The 20,962-nt window shown below is 34.4% G+C and overlaps 1 protein-coding gene across 12 annotated transcripts in view; it reads left to right on the top strand.

Annotated features, from left to right (window-relative positions):
* Positions 1–20,962, top strand: part of ZNF644 (zinc finger protein 644) — a 124,198-nt gene that overhangs the window by 38,424 nt on the left and 64,812 nt on the right. Inside the window, exon 1 of one of the 12 annotated variants that reach the window (XM_072649052.1) lies at positions 1–20,962. This exon is cut by the window's left edge and continues 7,368 nt beyond it. The exons of the other annotated variants lie outside the window; for them this stretch is intronic. The gene's annotated coding sequence lies outside the window, so the exon portion shown is untranslated. 12 annotated transcript variants of the gene reach the window in all.

Below are 20,962 nucleotides of genomic sequence, written 5' to 3'. Positions count from 1 at the left end.
TACCCTGTAATAAAGAATTTTTTCAAAAAATAAGAAGGGGGAAAAACCCTCAGGAAAGTCAATTTAATACATTAAAAACAATCTGACAGTGTTTACAAATTTTATGCCTCTGTAAAGGAATTGGGAAGTACATGTCTCATCACTCTTTGGGATGGGGGCAAAAACATTCTTTGTAATTTTGCGATATTCATTTTCCGTTTTCTAGTTGTAGTTCTTTCCATTTACATTGTTGTAATTAATTGTATAGTGGCATAGTGGATAGAGTGCTGGGCCTGAAGTCAGGAACATTCATCTTTGTGAGTTCAAATCTGGCCTCAGATATTTCTTCGCTGTGTAATCCTGGGCAAGTCACTTAACCCTGAATACCTCAGTTTCCCTCAGTCTGTAAAATGAGCTAGAGAAGGAAATGGCAAACCATGGCTCTGTCTTTGTCAAGAAAACCCCAAATGCGGTCATGAAAATTCAAAGATGACTGAACAATAATTATCAGGTATATTGTTTTCTTGGCTCTGCCTACTTAATCACTTGGCATCACTTCATGTAAGTCTTTTCATACTTTGCATACATTCATCATATTAGTCTTTTCTTACAGCACAGTAATTTTTCATTATACTTATCTATCATTATTTGTCCTGTTCTCCAACTTGTGAACATCTACTTTGCTTCTAGTTCCTTGCCACCACAAAAAATGCTGGTGTATATGGAGCCTTTCTTTTTATTAATGACTGCCTTGGTATGTATATAAATGGCTCATCTTTTAAAAATTAAAAAAATTTTTTTGAATGTAACAAACACCAATACATATGCATATTTCCATAAAGAAATACAGAGAAGATGGTGTATAAAACTGCAAAATTCCATCTCTTGCTTTTTAAAACACATTTAGCAATTTTGAAAACTGTCTTATCTACTGCTGTTTTTCTCTGAGCCTCCTCTTACTTCATGGGCATTTTACGATTGTTTTTTTGATGCTTAGCATAGATCAGCTAAACAAATCCACACACTGGCTATGCTAGAAAATGTACATTTCACTTACAGCATTTCTCAGGCATTGCCTCTCTGCCAAAAGAATCAGCCAGTGGGTCAGCAAGCATTTATTAAACACTTGTTACAGAGACACTGCTAAAATGTGGCTTTGTAGGTTAAAATTCTTGTGTTTATCAAGATTTTTTACATTAAAAAGTGATAAAACTTATCATGGAGATCATATATCACAGACTCTCTAGAATTGAAAGTGCCTTCAGGAAATGTCTACCTATAATTAAATACACAAGTCCCCTGTGTTATATGTTAGACAGGTGTTCATCTTGAAGGCAGCCCTTTACTCCCAGATAGCCTACTGTACTTTCACTTAACTTTGTTATAGACGATTTTCTCTACAGGAAGCCTAAATTTGCTTCTTTGTAGTTTTTATCTGTTGCCTTTCTTTCTGTACTGGAAAGCCAACTGGAACGTGATCCTTATGCTTCATGATAGCTTTTCATTTATTTATCATTTTTGTATTTTCCAAGACACATACTTGCAGCTCCTTTAGCCAGTTCTCTGCTGGCATAGTGGATAGAGTTCTGAGTCTGGAGTCAGGAAAACCTGAGTTCAAATCCTCCCTCAGATACTTTCTAGCACAATTCATTTAACCTCTTTTTGCCTTAGTTTCCTTAACTGTAAAATGGGGATAATAATGGCACCTGCCTCCCAAGGTTGCTGTGAAAATTGAATGATGTGCACTTAGCACATAATAGGTGTTATATTAATGCTTATTCCCTGTCCTCCCCCTATGAACTGTCTCCAGCTTATCAGTATTTTAAAAATGCCGCACTTTGGGCTAAACATAGTACTTTCGTTGTAGTCTGATTAGAGGAAAGTATTTCGGGATCTAAAATTTGGTTGGTCGATATTTTTTACCTCACTTAATGCAGCCTAAGATGGCAGTCACTTTTTTGATGACCCATATCCTGCTATTCTGTTTTTGTTATTTTTTTATTAACTGACTTTAAATACATAAGATTTTCTTGATACCACCAAAGTACTGAGTTAACATTACAAAGTTCTGCAAAAATTAGAAGATCGAACAGAAAAGAATCTGTGATCCTTTAATTTTCTGTAAGTGATGGTTAAACACAGTGGGATGAGATCCATGGGATAAAAGAAATGCTGTATTATAGTAAACAGGGTGGTAGTGAGGTTTGGGTTGACCTTGAGAGGTCACTGGTATAGATAATTATCCTCATTTTACATCTGTGAAAATAGTCTTATTTTAGGTGATTTGCTTATTTTAGGTGATCTTAGGATCATAAATTTAGAACCAGAAAGGGCCATAGAAAGTATGTAGTCCAACTTCTCCCTTTCCCCATTTTAGAGACGTGGAAAATAAGAGATTACATGATTACTAGGGTCACACAGGTGGTGACAAATATATGTTTTTAACCCATATTCTCTGACTCCAAACACCATTCTTCCTTTTCCATATTGGTGCTTAGTCACACAGTTAACAGGTGTCCAGAGGAGAGGTTTGAGTTGCAGACCTCGTTCTGCTGTTCATGCAGTAAGACAAGAATGGGGATCCACTATTCCTTTTCCCACAATTATGATGAATATGGAAACATGTTTTACATGATCATATCCTACTGTTCTGTAGTTTTATTAGTCCTGAGTAGATTCCATTCTGTATCCTAGGGGCCTATTGATAAAGAAAGAAGTTATAAAATACATCAAGAGAAAAAATTGGAATAGGGTGTAGAAACGAAGTATAATGAGAGTATTGAGAACACCTTTTTCATTAAAAATTGTAAATGCAATAATTAGAAGTAATAAAGACTGTCTTGGTTGATTGGTTCTTATTGATTGTTCCAGATCAGTGGTGTCAAACATGTGACCTAGTACAGCTGAAACAGATTAAACATAAACCAGATTAAAATCTAACAATAAATAAAAATACAGTGAAATATATGATGTTAATATGTAGTTTGACCCACAGGGATGTTTATGTATGATTTAGCGTCTCATTTGTATTTGAGTTTGATTTCACTGCTCCAGATTACTTCAAAGATATGGATTGTTTTTCTGTGTATTTGAACATTAGATTTATATTTTCTAGCCCATGGCTAAATAATATTCCCCTTTAACAGTGATCTTTATGACTTTTAACAGTGTGACTCTTGTTAAAACAAAGACCTGTATTTAAACAAAAATCCTGAACAGATAGTCTAGTCTCTACTTGAAGATATTGGGCCCTGGGGAATTCAGGTAGTGAAAATGAGAAAGGACAGATGAGCATCTCTAGTGTACTTCTGTCCTTGAACTATTCCATGTACTTAGAGTAATGAGTGGTTGGCCCAGGAACAGGGGAGGTCTGTAAATCCATGTATGACCAATTTGGTCTTTACTTAATTGGAACAACTTGGATTACATCAACCAAGAATTTTCATTCTTTGAAAGTTACAAAATTGCATCAGCTAGTTTATTAAAAGGACTTAGTATAATAAACCAATATATGTGTTGTAGATCAGATAAATCATCAATCTCATTGTTAACCTGTTTTTAAAATGCTTTGTTGATTAAAAATAGCATGCTCTTTATATTTTATATAATTTTATTGTATTTTATTAAAAACCATGGACCATCATATATCTTCACTATAGGTATATCTAATAGGTATTGGAAGAATGCTAATGGTGTATATATTAGGAATTGTTTATTAAGAAGTTTTTACATATATATTTCAGATTTTCTTTAAAATAAAGAAAAACATTTTCAACAATTTAATCACTTACTATAGGGAATGAATATTTCCAAATGCTAAATGTGATAAGAGCTATTATAGTTAGTTTGTTAGGATTAAAGATATATGACTCACTAAATTGTTGTTTATTTCCTTTTGTTTCACTTCATAGCAAAATTATCCTGAATGTACAAGTTTTGAAAGACCATTATAATGTTGAGGACATTGGGATATCCAGGAACTTGTTTAGTTAGAGATGTGCTTCAAAGTTGTGATGCAGTTGTTGTTTGGATAATCTCAGAATAATGTTTTTAAATGAATAAAATAAAATATGCAAGATTACAAAGGAAACTGATTAGGTTGAAATAGTTATATGGGGCAGCTAGGTGGCACAGTGGATACAGCACTGGCTCTTGGAGTCAGGAAGACCTTCAAATTGTGTGGGCTCAGACACTTGATACTGGCTGTGTGACTCTTGGCAAATTACTTAACCCCGACTGCCTCTCAAAAGATGAAAAGAAATAATTATATCAAAATATTTTTAAAAACAAATTCCTAGTCACCAGGTTAAGAAGTCTATTCACCTTTTAAAAATAACAGATGAAGAAATTGAGACCTTGAAGAACTAAAGTGATTTCCTCTAGGAAGTAAAGACTAAGATTCTCTCTTAATCCCTGTAGAAATTCTTACTTAAAATTTATTATCCTTATACATTCAGTATAACTGTTGATTTCTGAATTTAACTCTCCCCCCTCCTAAAAAAGAAAAACCCCAACCCAAAACAAAGGGAAGTTGCACTATTATTCTGAACTTTTGGTCTCTTACAATTTTGAAAATGTCCAGATTCTAAGAGACTTGAATAGAAAACTATTGCAATTTGAATCATTCTGAAGTGTATTGAAATAAATAATATATAACCCATCTAACAATCATTTGAGTTGTAAGTTTGCATGAAGAAACCAGGTTTGAAATAACTGGAAGTTAGTAAAACAGTACTATCTGAACTTTAATAATCTAGTTGAAGTTTCTTTTTTTAGGGTATACTCTACTTTCATTTGTTTAAGCTTAAAGCCTCAGTAAAATAAGGCATCTTTTGTTTATGTGACCATCAGAAGGGAAGTGACTTTGAGTTTTTTGTGGTCTAGCCAGTTGAGGTCCTCAAGGGACATTCTTTATTTTCACATGCTACGAGAACTTCTTTAAATAATCTTCTAAGGGGTGTTACCCAACACAGATCTCTAGGGTGAGGGAATCTGGACTTTTGGGCTATAAGTATACTACTGACGCTGTGAAGATGTGGGTAGCTTTGCACTTTAATTGTACTTGAAAAATTTTAATTCTTGCTATAGAAATTGGGCAGTTTTTCAACTAAAATATTCTCTTTTAACATTAGTGATACAGTATTGTCCCATGCATGACCATAGGACATTGCACAAGTGGCACTCTAGTGGAAGCAACCCAAATGAGCTCGTGTTCTCCTTTTCTGAATCTAGTCTGCAGAATGGGAACATGTTAGCCAGACTGTAATACCTGAGTTGTCCATCAACTAGTATTCTACTTGAGATATACTAGAAGAGTAAGTAGTCACTTAAGAATCTTGCTGGCCCATAAGTGGCATAGTCTCCCCAGACGCTATAAAATCCACTTTAGGTAAATGCCTTGTCTTTTCTTGCACTGATGGTATACCATTGAGCAGTTTAAACTCATAATGACTGGGTTTAGAATTTAGTTGGGACTGGAATAATGCTCAAAATATTTTTTAAAAAAAGTGAAATTTATGGTTCTATAGCCTACACCCCATATTTCAAATGTATTTTTTTTGGAGGGGTGAGATGAGGGAATGGAGGTTAAGTGGCTTGTCTAAAGTCACACAGCTAGTAAGTGTCAAGTGTCTGAGGTTGAATTTGGTCCTCCTGATTCTAGGGCTGGTGCTCTATGCACTGCATTACCTAGAAGCCCCTATGTATTTTCTATGATCATGACCGTCCATGTTCACAGGCCTTAGATTTTCAAAATGCTGTGGCTACATAATTGTTGAACATAGCAGGTTATTGACTAAAATGCTAGACTTAGAGATAGGAATTCTCGAGTTCAAATCCTGCCTTAAACACAACCTGTGTGAACCTGACCAAGTCACTTAACCTTTTCTGTGGCTCAGTTTCCTCTTCTGTAAAATAGAGATTATAGCCCCTACTTTTTTTAGATGATTAATCATATCGCTCTCAAGTACACATTTTGTATATCTTAAAGCACTATATAAATGTTAGCTGTTATTTAATATTATGGGGAATTTAATTATTAGCAAAATTAGAAGGAAAAATGTTAAGTACTCCTACGTGGAACCATTTCCCTCCAGTCATCTCTTAAAATTTTTTTGTATTAATAAAAATCTGTTTTATTCTCTTACTTCGACCACCCCCTTTGAGGAAAAAAACTTCATGTAATGCGTACATAGTTATATAAATCAGATTTCTGAATTGGTCATGTCCCAAACTCCCTGTATCTTAAGTCTGCATTGAGTCTGCTAGATCTCTGTTTTAAAGTGGGTTGCATTGTTCATCTTGGTTCTTCAGAAGCTATTATGGGCATTTCCTTAGAATTCTAAGTTGTTTTTCTTGACAATATTATTATTGTACACAGGATATTGTTCTTCTGCTTCTGCTCATTTGATTCCTTGTCCATCAGTTCATTTAAGTCTTCGCAGGTTTCTTTGAAACCATCCCTGACATCATTTCTTGTAGTATGATAGTAATACCTTTCTTTACCATAATTTATTCATCTATTCCCAGTTGAAAGATATGAACTTTGTTTCCAGTTTTGCCACCACAAAATGAATTGCTATCTATACTTGAGTACTTTTCCTCTTCCTTTGCTGTCTTTGGTGTAAATGCCTAGTTAGTAGTCAAGGGGTCAAAGGACGTGGGTTCAAAGTTTAACTTTTTGGGCACAGTTAATATCTGTCCAGCATGGTTAGATCAGTTCATGGTTTTACCAGACATATGTAAATATGCATATTGTCTTGTAGCTCCCTTAACATTTGACATTTTCCTGTTTTTTGCTTTTTTGTCAACTTTCCCAGTTTAATGGTTGTGAAATGGAATCTCACAGTTGATCTAGTTTTCTAATCGTTAGTGATTTTTAGCATTTTCTTTCACGTCTCTTGATAAAATGGTTTTTTTCCTTAGAAGTTATCTGTTCATATTCTTTGATCATTTATTATTTGTAGAATGGCTCTTAATCTTATGTGTTTGAATTATTTCCTTATATATCATGAAAACGAGTCTTATCTGAGAAACTTGCTATAAAGATTTCTTCCTAGTTGTTAACCTTTCAATTTTAGTTGCATTGGTTGCCTTTGTTAAAAAACTTAATTTTTTTGTAATCAAAAGTGTCCATTTTATCTTCTGTGATATTCTGTATCCCTAATTTGGTCATAAACTCTTTCTCTACCTATACATTAAGATATTTTCTTCTAATTTATGGTAGTTTTTTATATTTAAGTCACTTAGTTAGGAACTTTTTTTCTATACACTGTGAAGTGTTTGACTATACCCAATTTATACGAGATAGAATTCCAGTTCTTCCAGACAATCTTGTCAGATAGTTGAACCCTCTTCCATGTCATTCGTTCCCTTTGCTCTCCCTGTTCTTCAGGAGTGGTAAAAGAAAATTTCTCAGGTAATTGCAACCACAAATCATTGAGAAGGAATAGCACAATGTGTGTCTGTAATTCTGTAGTAGAAAGTTAAGAGCAAACAGTTATTCCTCTCTTATTCACCAGCTTATCAGTTTGAGGACTCAGGGCTCCTTCTTGCCCCTTTCCCAGTTTCCTCCTGGATTTGGGCAGCCTGCATAGGCTTGTTCTGTTGGAATTTCAGGTGACAGCAGCAGTGATGGCTGTTAGAAGCTCAGCTTTCCCAGTTCAGTAGCTACTATTTGCCCGTAGACATAGTGATCATCCAGTCCAACAGCTTCAATGGAAACCATCATTCTTCCCAATTTCTTCATATGGAGAGCAAGAAATGTGAATTTTAAAGACAGCAGATAGAAAAAGACCCCAGATCTCTATTGTTGTGTAGTATTCTCAGCCCACATCTCATGGCTTTCTACCTGTTGTGAAAGCATGCTCTGACTGTAATTTTAGATGATGTTTGAGAGTTTCAGTGGCTTAAAAATGATCACCAAGCAGTCTTCCTCATGATGAAGTTCTCTAAACTTAGCAATTATGCAAGCTTGTCACTAGGCCCATAGGAAACTTTTTCCATGTTGAGTCAGATCTACCAAAGTTTGCACTGCACTGATCAGGAGTCTGCCTTCATCACCCTGAAGAACCAATAAGAACTTTAGGGAGGCGGTGTATTTGATATTGATATGCCACTTTTGTGTTAAAATACTGAAAGATCTAAGTATAAACCAACATAGGTCACATTTGTGTAAAGATTATCAGAATACCTTGTTCTCTTCATTTTCCTTGAGTAGGGCTAGAAATAAAGATTAGGGAAAGAAATTAAAGAATCATGATCTCTAATATGATTAATGGATTATCCTCAAAATCATGTCAGTGCATCTTAATTTTTAAAAAATTACAGATTCTGGAAAAGTCTTGTGATACAACCTGGATACTCTTAAGAAGTGAAACCAGTAGCCTTTTTTGCACTAGTTTTCTTGTTCCTTATTTCAACTTTGGACAGTTGAAAGATAATAACAGTCTTAAAAGAATGTTTTTGCTTGAGGCTTGATTGTCCTCTATCAAGTCTTAAGAAAGGAGTGTTCCCCTTTGGAATCAATTTGTTATCTTCTATGCTGTTTAATCAGTAGAGACGGAATGTGTAGTTGGACAGTAACCCTAGCTCATGTTGTTTTCTCTTCAAGGATTTCTTAGGCTGTCTAGGTCTTTCAGAATAAAGAACCTTGTTTATTTTCTTTATTTTACCCTTGATGTGAAATCCATTTAGGTTTCCTCTTTTTGGAGTTTGAAGACATAAAGAACTGAACTACATTCTTGAGAATGCTTGTTGTCTTCATTCTCTGACAAATTTTAAACTTGGCTTTGTACTTCGCTACAGTTCTTCTTGAGGGAGGGGATTGATAGTTATACCTAGATGGCAGACTTTTCCCCTTAGTTTATCCTTTAGCATTGCACAGTGACCACTTCGGTAGTATTTGAAGGTCATTATAATCTGTTGACTTTATTTTTCCTTATGTCATTCTTTAACATAGAGGGAATATTTTCCTTATTTCCATCTTGTCCCTCACTTTATTATTAGTTATGTCAGCCTTTGTATACTACCTTTGAGAGAACAACTGATTAATTCTTGGCTCTTTTTGAGATTGCATTCTGAAAATCAGACTGCTTAACAGTTTAACAACATTGACTGGCAGTATGTGATCTCCTTTAAGTGTACAAGAGAGTCTTTTAAAAGGATGACTTACAAAAGATGTTATGATTTGTAGGCCTTTAGTGATTTTAAAATTATTTTCCTTAAAGGTAAATTCCTTTTTATTTTTTTCTCTTTGTTCTTAAATAGTATATTTTTAAAAATAAAAAAAAACCCTAAAAAGTTTGAAGTACTGTAAGATTTCACCTATATAAAGTTTGTATATTGAAATAGAATCTCATGGGCAAAAGAGGTCTGACTCTAATACCCTTATTTTATGATAGGAAAACTGAGAGATACGAGAAGTTAAATGACTTGGGAGCTCACACCGTTAGTTGAGATAACTCTTGCCCCTTTATCTAGTGATCTGTCTTTCCATTATTTTAAGCTGCCAGAATGACTGCATTTCAAATAAGTGTAACTGAAAAATATGCTTGAATAAAATTTCTTTTAATATACTCTTCATTATCTTCTGATTTGTAGATAAGTCCAGCTTATTAACACCTGGAGAAAGCCATTGTCTTAAACTAGATTATAATTTTGGGGTGAATGTATCTGTTTGATATATTAAAAGTAAATGAAAGGGTTGAAGTAATTTAATAGTAGTAGTTTAAATTGGTGTTTTGTAAATATTTTGTAGGAATTTTGAAATTTATATGCTTTTATTTATATCTTATTAGATCAGTGTAGTCTCAGAATTATAACATCAGAATTGGAAGTTATACCAGTTTTTAATGTAGTGAGTTCAGTTCATGAGTTTGAGTCTAACTCTAATCTAGCCACTGAACACAGGTTTTATTAGAAAGTTAAAATGCTAATTGTGTAAAGTGGTTTAACATCCCTAGAATAAGATGAGTGTAATGTAATTTTGAAGTATATGCTTTTTCTTGAAAATCTAAGAATTCTCATCACCTTGTGCTTAGTAGATTTAAAAAAAACTAAAACTTTAATAAATTTTATGCTTCTAACATCTATTAAATACAATTCTGAGTCATGTTAATATTATAAAGTTTATATAAACTTATTTTCATCATGTAAAGTATAACATTTTAAAAAACTATTTGTAAGGTGATATACCACTGCCTGAAATGTTAATATTTATAAAATTTATTATTTCTTGCTCACAAATTCTAAAAGTATTTGGCATTTTCTTAGCTATTTACAGCAGTGATCTCCTAACTTTTGATCATGCCCCCCATCAGTAAAAATTTTTGAGTGTGCATTCCCAACATATACTTATTTATCTTTGAATGGTGTACTGTCACTTAATAAGCATTTATTAGATGCTTGTTACTATGTGCCAGGCATTACAACAACTGTCTCAACACTATAAGTACCTAAAATTTTGATGGAGGTGACATGTACCTATATAGGTATATAGAAGATGGATAAAGAGTAGATCAAGAATAACCTTCAAGAGGAAGGCACTTTCAATTGGGAAGGACTGGGCAAGGTGGTATTTGAACTGTCTTCAAGGAAATCATGGATTCTGATAGATGGGGGTGAAGAGGGGAGAGCACGTCAAGCTTGGGGTACACCTTTCTTAAAAAAGTGAAAGTGGGAGTATCATGTGAGGAACAGCGAGGAGGACAGTGTGATGGGCCCACCAAAGGGAGGAGAAGTAGGGTAGTAGCTAGGCTAGCTTTAAGGATAAAAGAGGCAATAGAGAAGCAGCCAATAAAGAGGGAGAGATTGAAGATGAGTGAGGGAATAGAGACCATTGTGGGTGGATAGAGTAGATGTTCTGCTGGAGAACACAGCATGGAGAGGGGGAAAGTAAAGCAGGGTACTTGATCTTTCAGAATGAAACATGAAATTAGTTGGTATTTAAAGCCCTTCATAACCTGAACCCTTCCTACTTCTTTAAATCTTCTTATGCCTTATACTCCTGACCACTTACTTTGAGATCCAGGGACACTGCTCTTATTTTTCCTTGAAGAATATCTCATTACTCCCAGACAGTTTTACTGGCTGTTCCTTATGTCCAGAGCCATCTTTCTCTTTACGTCTACCTTTTGGTTTCCTTGGCTTCCTTTAAGACTCTGTTAAAATCTTACCATCTTAAAAGTCTTTCCAAGTCCTCCCTAATCTTCATGCCTTTGTTTTGAAACTAGCCTCATTTATCTTGTGTACATCTTTTTTCTAAGTAGTTGTTTGCATGGTGTCATCTGCATTAGACTGTGAACTTCTTGAGAGCAGAGACTTCAAGGAAAAACTTTATATGTATTGTCAGTGCTTATCTCAGAGCCTGGTATTTAGTGGGTGCCTCATGTTGAATAAGGGTGCTTATTGGTGTGTTGTTGAGTGACTTGACATCTAGAGTATTTAAAACCTTTTTAAAATAAGTGATTTATTTATATTTTGTCTGGTTATATTTTTAAAATAAATCTGACTTACACATGGAGACACTAGGTCCTCAATAAGTTAAGTATCCAAGGCCACAGGGCTAGTTAGTGGCAATACTAGAAGTAGAATTGGATTCTTCTGACCCTTAGTTCTTTTACAGTTGAAAATAAGAGGAATTTGTAGCCTTTCATAATCTTTTCAATTTGAGGGAAAACTTAGAAAGGTCAGCTATACTAACTTAACTGTGGTAGAACACTAGTGTTGTAGTTATTCATGTTTGCAAACTGCAAATCATCCTCAATTCTTCAGTTTCTTACCCCTTGTATCTGTCTGATCAGTTGCCAAATGTTGTATTTTCTAGCTAAAGAACATCTCTCATGCTTATACAACTATGACCCTAGTTCATATCCATATCAGCTTTACATTTTAGTGGATATAATAGCTATCCTTTCTCAAGTTTTTTCTCTTCATTTCATCTTCTACATAGTTCACCAGTGATATTCTTTTTTTAAAAGAAAATAATTTATTTTTTCCTCAATTACATGTAAAGAAAATTTTTATCATTTATTTTTTTAAAAATGAGTTCCAAATTTTCTCCCTTCTTTTCTCACTTTCCCACTCCCTGAGACAGCAACAATTTGATATAGGTTACACATGTGCGATCATGCAAGACATATTTCAATATTAGTCATGTTGTGAAAAAAGACATAGACCTATTCAGACTTCATTGGTTCTTTCTCTGAAGGTGGATAGATAGTATTCCTTTGGAATTGTCTTTGGATCATTGTATTGATGAGAAGAGCCAAGTCATTCACAGTTGATCTTGTATAATATTGCTGTCACTGTCTACCATGTTCTCCTGATTGTGCTCCCTTCACTTTACATCAGTTTATGTAAGTCTTTCCAGGTTTTTCTGAAATGAGCCTGTCATTTTTTATAGCACAATAGTATTCCAATACAATCCTATACCGCAACTTGGACATCTCCTCATCTTCCAGTCCACAAAGTAATATTCTTAAAGAATCATTCATTGTCTTCCTCAAAAGGCCCAAATTACTCCTTAGGATAAAATGTATATTCCTTTGTTCATCATTAAAGGCTTTTCCTAGTTTGCCTATAGTCTACCTTCTCTGACTTACTGCATATTATGCAGTATGTTTTCACTGACTTATATGTAACATATCATCTCCCAGTTCCTGTTTTTGTTCAGACTGTCTCATTTTTGAAATGTAATCACTTAGTCAAGAAGCATTTATTAAGCTCCTACCCTGTACCAGGAACTGTGCTAAAGCTCTGGTGTTCCTAAGGCAAATGACAGTCCCTGTCCTCAAGGAGCTAATAATCTAATGGAGGAATCCTTTAGTTACCTCTGAATGGAACGTGGGGAGGGGAAACAGCCTGATGATATATGTAGTGTTATACAGACCTGTGGTCTCCTACCTTTTTGCAAATCAATAGGGAAGATGTCTTGTTCATGTATTTTTTGGGAGCCAAGTATGTTCTTTATAATTTCACAACATTAATAGTTTTCATCTTTTGCATTTACAGCACTGTAGCTGTTGTGTTGATTGTTTTCTTGGCTCTGCTTACTTCATTCCCTTTGCATAATAAATTCAAGGACTTTCGCATACTAATTCATTATATCTAATACTCCATTACAGTTTTGTTTTAGCATAGTTTATTTAGTTATTTATTCCCCAGTCAGTAGGCATCTGTTTTATTTCCAGTTTTTTGCTACCACAAAGTGTTGCTATAAAGATATTTCCATTTGATAAACTATGATAGGTCAGGTCATATGTCCATTTTGAAGTTATTTTGTAACATATTGTAAAATATCACTGTAAACCTAAATTCTGCCAGAATGCTTTTAAATTTTCTTAACATGTCTTATTTAAGGCAGATAGGAGAGTTCTTACCTAAGTAATTTTATGTTTTTAGGTTTATCTAATAAATGGATTATTGAGATTCATTATTTCTGATTCCTAATCTCCATTGATCTGTGTGTTTTTTAACTGTTACCAAACAATTAGCTGTTTTATAATACATTTGATACCTGGAAACATGAGTCTCTCCTTTATTCTTCCTTTTTTTCATTATTTTCCTTGACATTTTAGATTTTTTTTTTTTGTTCCTCACTCCTTTAATAGTTTGGTATAGCAGTAAAACTGTACATTACAGCATTGCTGCCTCTTTATTGTATTGGCAACTCATGAACTTAATAATTCTCCTGCTATTTAACTTTTTTTAAAACTAGCATTTGGTAATTGAATCTATAGGAGCAATTGAATGTGCCTTGGTAGATTGACTTTCGAATTTTTTGTTTTGTGTTACTTTGAATGAGGTTTCCCTATTATTATCCCTTGATTTTTATTGTTGCTATATACAAATGCTGTTGATTTTTGTGGGTCTGTTTTGTAACCTTGGACTTTACTCAGGCTACTATTTTAGTTTCTTTGCTGACTTCCTAGCATTTTCTAAGTAAAACATCACCATCATTCATCAGTGAGTAGTGATTGCTTTGTCACCTCTTTGCCTAAAAGCCTTTCATTTCTTTTTCTTTTCTTACCTTTATTGTTAGCATTTCTTGAACTGTGTCAAGTAATGGTGAGGAGAGTGGACATTCTTTTATTCCCTCTTTTATTGGGAATGCTTCTAGTGCATTCTCATTACATATCATGATAGATACTTTTTGTTATCTTAAAAATATATCCTCTTATATAATTTAGGGTTTTTAGCTTGAATTTGCTTTTCTAGCACTTAGCAATCAATACATCTTGCTAATAAAAGGAACTTTCATTTTTGTGAAAGGATTCATTTTCATATTTCTTTGTATAAATAAATGGTACATTCATATCAATTCTACTTACGTACCAACTTTTTGGGAAACATCAATTGTGTAATACAGACACATTTGTAAAAAATGAATTACTTCTTGAAATATTCTAGTACGTTGATCTATTCATTTACCCTTACAGCAGATGTTAGGAATGGGTTAGCATTTGTTTTTAGGAATTGAGAAAGATTTCTTGGATGCCCTTCTATGTATAGTAGTAGTTCATACTCTTATAAAGTGTGCTGGGGAGATTGTAAAACTGTGCATGTAGTGAAGAACAGGACATATCCTAAATCATGACTTTCGATCATTCACATCAGTCTTTTTCTAACGTAAGTTTTCTTTAATGTTTTCCACCCTTAGTGACTTTAATGTAGACCTGTTATGCATGTTGTACCTAGAAAGAGGTGGTCAAAAGACCAGAATTACAATGCAAAGCATGTTATCTTTTGTTATACTGACAGTTAAAAGATACTCATACTACAAATAAACAAAAACTCCCCAATATTCCTCTATTAAACAGATGAGTAATACAGGGCCTGGAGCATTATTATAAGTTAGATTACCCAGTGGTGTCACTGATCCAAAACCATTTCATAGCAGTGCCTTAAATTTAAATATTCCGAATTTAATGTTTTTGTATCTGTGTCTTTCTATATGTGTGTATCTGTTGTGTTTGTATACACACATATAATCAGAAAGGATTGTACATGAAGCTACAGGTCTCTTTAATGTACAGGTTACTTTTGTTTTAAAGTAAGATCAGTCTTGTAGCTTTAAAGCTATCCTGCTTGTCTGGGTTTTCTGGTATTCCTTCTGTTCTTTCTTCTCCATTTTTTGAATAGATACCTCAGTGACTGTCCTCATTTTCCCTACCTTGTTTTCCTTTTTGTCCTGCCACTGGGTGGGGAGGGAGATAAAAACACTGACCTTGTGGCTAGTACACATAACCAAGCAAAACAAATTTATATATTGGCTTTATCTGAACGTGTCTCCTTCTGCATCTTTAGACCATCATGTCTCTTTCAGCATTTTTCATGTTGGCTATTCCTGAATTGTGTTTGGGCATTGCATTGATCAGAATTAAATCTTACAAAGTTGCTCTTAGTTGATCTCAAGCTGAACAAATCAAATCCCTTTTCCAAATACTTGAAGATAGCTGTCTTGTTCCCCTATGACTCGTTGTTGTCCATGTTTTCACACCATTTAGGAGGTTCTCTTGTATTCTGAGGTTTTGTACAGTGATTATAATATTTCTGAATAGGAACATCTGGAGTGTCTTACTTGCTATTAGAATCTCCCATTTATATTATGCTCTGCATATAGTTAGTGACCGGACACAAAGTCCTGTGGAGGAGAAGCAGTATTAATGCTGCCATCATAGAGATAAATTATTTGGGAAAAAAGTTGTACTAGTCATAGTGGTAGCAAAGATAACCAGTGAACAACCTGTGTGCTCTATAAGTTTATGCCCAATAACAGATGATCTAAGGGGAAAACATGACTGAACCTTGGTGGAGATTTCAAGAAAAGAGTTGAGCAGAATGAATTTGCATTAGTGGGGCTGTGATCTGTATCCCTGGAAGGAATGCCCATAATCTACATCTATTCCATATTTTATCTTAGAAAAGCTGCACAGCATAGTGGACCAAATAGCTAGATCTGGAGTTAGGAAAACGTAGGTTCTCTGGGTTATGGAATGCCACTCTGAAGAACTATTTTTGAGACTCAAGTGTAGCCACAGAGTGTGTACTTAAATCTTTCTGATACTCTTCCCGCAACTCTTAACTCTCTCAAAAGTACAAATTATAGTTAGTTTCTTTCTGTATAGGTAGGTGGAATTCCCACAGAGAGGTTCTTGATATATTGCCATAAGTTTCATTTTACTCAGTTTGGCTCAGTGTTATTACACTTGTCACAATCTTTTTGAATTCTTACTGTCATCCAGTGTTGTAGCTATTTCTTCTGCAGATTTGGTTAATAGGACTTTGGAAGTGATTAAATGTAGTTATTGTGGTTGATATTACCGATCTAGTTGCAGTTCCTTACAGCAGAGCACACCTCATATTTTGTCTCCTGTCCCTTAGCATTGGCTGTCCCCTCGTTCCTGGAAGACTTCCTGCTTAGCTCAGCATTATAGTATTGAGAGCCAACCTCTCTTGCCTTTCTCTTTGTATCCCAGTGCTTTCACATGTTTGTTGTCTCATAAGTGCTTGTTGAATATTACAGTCATATACTCTGTTGTACAATTTCTCCCAGGATAGAATTTGAATGAGAATTAGATTTAAAGAACTAGCTGATAGAAATTAAAGTATTCATAGCTTTCAGCTCAGGAATAATACTTTATTTGAAATTTGTGGGATCTGTAATTTCGATGGTAAACATGAAACAATTAAAATATTTCAGTTTTCGTATTAGTTTATTTCAGTCATCTTGTTTGTTTTAGATTGCACTATTTCAGTTTTACTATTTCAAGGACTGATTTTTGCCATTGCTTTAGTATTTGGTATTTTGGTCAAAGAATCCACTACCACTTGGTGGCAGCACTTGGCTTCAGAATGAATTTTTGTTAAGTGTCTTTGATTATGCAAGTTGTTCAGAAGCTTACATTTAGAGCTAGAAACGAAACACAGAAGTCATCTCTTATCCAGAAATGATAAATATTTAGAATGTCAAATTTTGTAATTAGGAAATTAGAAGATGCTTGTAGGTGTTAGATTTTTTTCTTTATGAGACATAGTAAAATTGATTATTTTCATTAAAAATAACTTTGAAATTCTTAGCTGGATCGTATTGGATATACCTTAAAGGCTTAATTTTGTGGTATTGGTAGTAAGATATTTTTATTCTTTATACAATAAGTGAAATTTTTTTTCTGTTTTTGTTTTACTGTAATTTATAGTGCTCATTATGTCCCCTCTCTCTCTCCTTAAAAGCTCATCTCTTATCACAAAGAATTTTAAAATAACTAGTCCAGTAAAACGAACTGTGGGTCCAGCAACTGCAGGGGTAGAATATTGTATAAAATGTCAGACATTCTCTATGCATTGGTTAGCATTAGTTACTTAATAAAAGCCATGTTTTATCTTCAAAATAGACATTTTAAGTCTGACTAATGCTGAACACACATTTTTAGAACTTACATATCCTCATTTTGTCTATCAAGAAAAATGCCCCCGCGTGATTAGACAGGTGAAAAGTATATTCCAGAAAACAAGCTTTTTACATTGAAGGGGTTTACCTGGAATATGAAGTTCTTTGTATTTGATTGCAGCCAAAGCCTTTTGCAGAAATAAAAAACTTTTTCTCCTCATAATTGTCATTCCAACATAACTGACTTTATAGTTTTATCATAGCCAAATCAATATAATGTAAATGTATTCATTAATATTTATTTGCAAAGCATGTTGATATTTACTTGTTTAATATGCGCAGATAACCAGGCAGCTCCACTATGATTATAACTAGTAGCAGGCCTGCTATTTTTCTCCCCTTTGAAAAAAGTTTTTTGTTTCCTCGATGATGGAGATTTTGGTGTAAAGCCATTTTCAGAAAGCATGCTGCTTGATCTGATAGGGACAATTTTCAAATCTCTTAAACTAGATTTGCATGGCGTATTAGAATTAAGGGGAAAAATTCCATATTTATACTTCATTCAGATTTCTTCATTTTACCTATCTTTAGGTGCTTAGTATAGAAGATAGTCTGCTACACATTGGAGATACTAGTACAAAAATGATAATTTCCATGCTCTCAAAGAGTGTATACATTCTTAAGTCATGTATCTTTTTAGAGATTATCGGTTTATTGTTGAACATTTTTCTGTAAATCCAATTTTTTCCAGACTGCTAACTAGTTTTCCTAGCAGTTTTTGTTTTAATAATGCAAGTCCCTTCCTCAGCATTTTAGGCTTTCTAGGTTTCTCAAACACCCAGTTAATATGTCCATATGATTCTAAATAAATGTCCTGGTAATTATTAGTTTTGAACATTACTATTTTGTAGTGCAGTTTGAGATACAGTGCTGCTCAACAGTTTAACAAAAAAATCAGATGATGTTTTCTCAATCCTCATTCTTTCTTTACCACTGCTACTTGCCACTTCCCTGCTGTAAGCAAAATAAAAAATTCCCAGTCTTCCATTTACCAGACCTCTTCACAGTTTGGCACAAAGCAACTTCCCAAACTAATCCTCCTTTTATATACTTTATCTTTCAGTTAAACTGGATATTCCTTTGATTTTACTTTCCATCAACCTTCACACTTGCTGTTCCCCCATTCCTAGCATTCCTTCCTTAACGGGTCTGTCAAAAACCGTTTGTTAAGCACCTCACCTGTGTATCAAGTAGAGTGTTGAGTGTAAGAGATACCGACCAAGAAACTTAAACGTTGCCCTCCTGAAGGGACTTAAAGCATGTTCATACAGGTAAGTAAGTAAGATGTGTGCAATGTAAATACAAAATCACTTCCCAAACCTCTATCACCTGGGCCTCAATCACGTGGGATAATTATTGAGAAGGTGAAGACTTTGGCCCAACTTGGAAAGGAGCCATGAGTTGGGGAGGCAGAGCTGAGCAAAGAGAGGACTCAGACACACTCCTAGGAGGTTACAGAGGACAGTGCCATGTGCAGGGAAGAAAGTGAAGAAGAAAGATGTACAGGTAGCTGGGGACAGACTATGAAGGGCTTTAAATGACAGAACACTCTTGTTGCTTTTTTTGGAGGTGACATGGAGAGCAGAAGCGATGTTGTTTAATTCATTCTTTAAGAATGTCATGTTTGATCACTTAGTCCTTAGGTTCATTTTAAGGATCACTTGAAATGTGACAGTCTGAAAGGAAACGTTTCCAGTTTTCACTAGTTGTTAGTATTCTTTCTGCCATCATATTATATTTCATTATGCTTACTTGTGTACGTGCTTATTTGATTTGATGTTTAAGTTCATTATTTTTAAGGGTAATTTGGAGAGTAGTAATGATAAGCTGTTATTTATATAGTGTTTTAAGGTTTGCAAAGACCTGCAAAGTGATTTATTTGCTATTTCATTTGATTAATTTCTGGAGATAGAATTACAAGGGACTTAGAGCTATTAGTCCCTTGGAGAGTTGAGATTATACGCTAGGGAAAAACAGGAAAATTATAGATCATTAAAAGGTGACAACAGTGTCAAGGTCAAGTGAAATTTTTTTTTTTAAAGGATTTGATAGGCCTATGTATATTTGTAGGTAGTGTCAAAGGAAACAATATAATTTAAGAATAGATTTGCTGTTTTAACTTGTGCAGCACAATTATTCTTGAATTTCTGATCTTTATATAAAAATATGATATACCTGGACTGGACTGGATTTGTGATTTCCTTTATATAGTTACTCCCAATGAGGAAACTGCATGTACCTATGAAGGGGACACTTTGTTTGCAACTTGAGTCTTAGAGAGTTGCCTCAAGCTCTAGGAAAGTCCAAGTGGATTGCCCAGGGCCTCCAAGCCAGTATCTTTGACTTAATCTCTTCAGGTCTTTGGAGCTCCTCTCTGTTTGATCCGTACTGTGGCCTTGAAGCCAGAGCTGTACTTAGTTATATTCCACAACATGTCATATAACTGGAGGCTTTAGAATAATGACTGGCCGTATCCAGCATTTGAAGGTTTGCAAAGCTCTTTACAGGCTTGATCCACAAAATGCTGCTGGGAGTAAGGTGTAGTCATTGTGTAGACAATGTGTAGTCATTGTCACAATGGCCATTGAAGAAACCAAGGTCAGTGAGTTTAAATGATTGACTTCTGTCTCAAAGCTACCAACTATCAGAAGCCATTATTGAACCCTGGCTCCTCCTGATCAAGTATTCTCTCAACTATACCTTGCTTACTTTTAAATAATAATAGGCATTAAGTGTATCATCTTGATGTAGTTTCAGCAAATGGTTTTTAATTATATATTTGAATTAAAGGCTGTATGCTAGGTTCTGGGGATTTGATTACAAAAAGAAATTATCGTACCTTTTCAGAAAATTACATTGTTAGCTCCATCTAAATATCTTTTGCCTTTATTTGTAAGCTCAGTCCTCAGCACAGTGACTCGCTTAATATCAATACTTTGCTAATTATGAACATTTGCTTCTTAAGAACATTTGTTTATTTTGAACTGATTATAAGTTTATAAATTTACTCAAAATCCCCCAGTTTATATTGTACAGTAAACAGAAATCTCAAATTTAAATTTATTACTTTTAATAACTTAAATTTTAATCATTGGGTTATGCTTAGTTTAAGGGCTTAGACTTGCTTGGATGCCATGTTACCTGGTCAGTTAAACAAGGCCAGAACTGAGGAAATACTGAAACAACTTTTCATTTTAACCATTAATGTGTAAAAGGCATCCTTTTAGATTGGAAAGAGGGCTGTACTGAGTTTCAGGAAGATCTGGATTTTAATAGCATGTCTGATAATTTTGAAGGGCAGCTAAATTGCATACAGTACCAAGCCCAGAGTGGTGAATACTCACCTTTGTGATTTTCGAATTTGGCCTTAAGTACTTACTAGCTGTGTGACCCTGGACAAATCATTTAACCCCTTTTGCCTTAGTTTCTGTCGTCTGTAAGATGGGAAAAGGAAATGGCAAACAACTCGAGTATTTTTGCCAAGAAAACCTCAAAGAAGGTCACAGAGTCAGATGTGACTGAAACGATTGAATA

This window comes from Notamacropus eugenii, chromosome 2, assembly GCF_028372415.1.
Source record: "Notamacropus eugenii isolate mMacEug1 chromosome 2, mMacEug1.pri_v2, whole genome shotgun sequence".
Taxonomy (NCBI): Eukaryota; Metazoa; Chordata; class Mammalia; order Diprotodontia; family Macropodidae; genus Notamacropus; species Notamacropus eugenii.
This window is presented reverse-complemented; position numbering and strand designations above follow the sequence as displayed.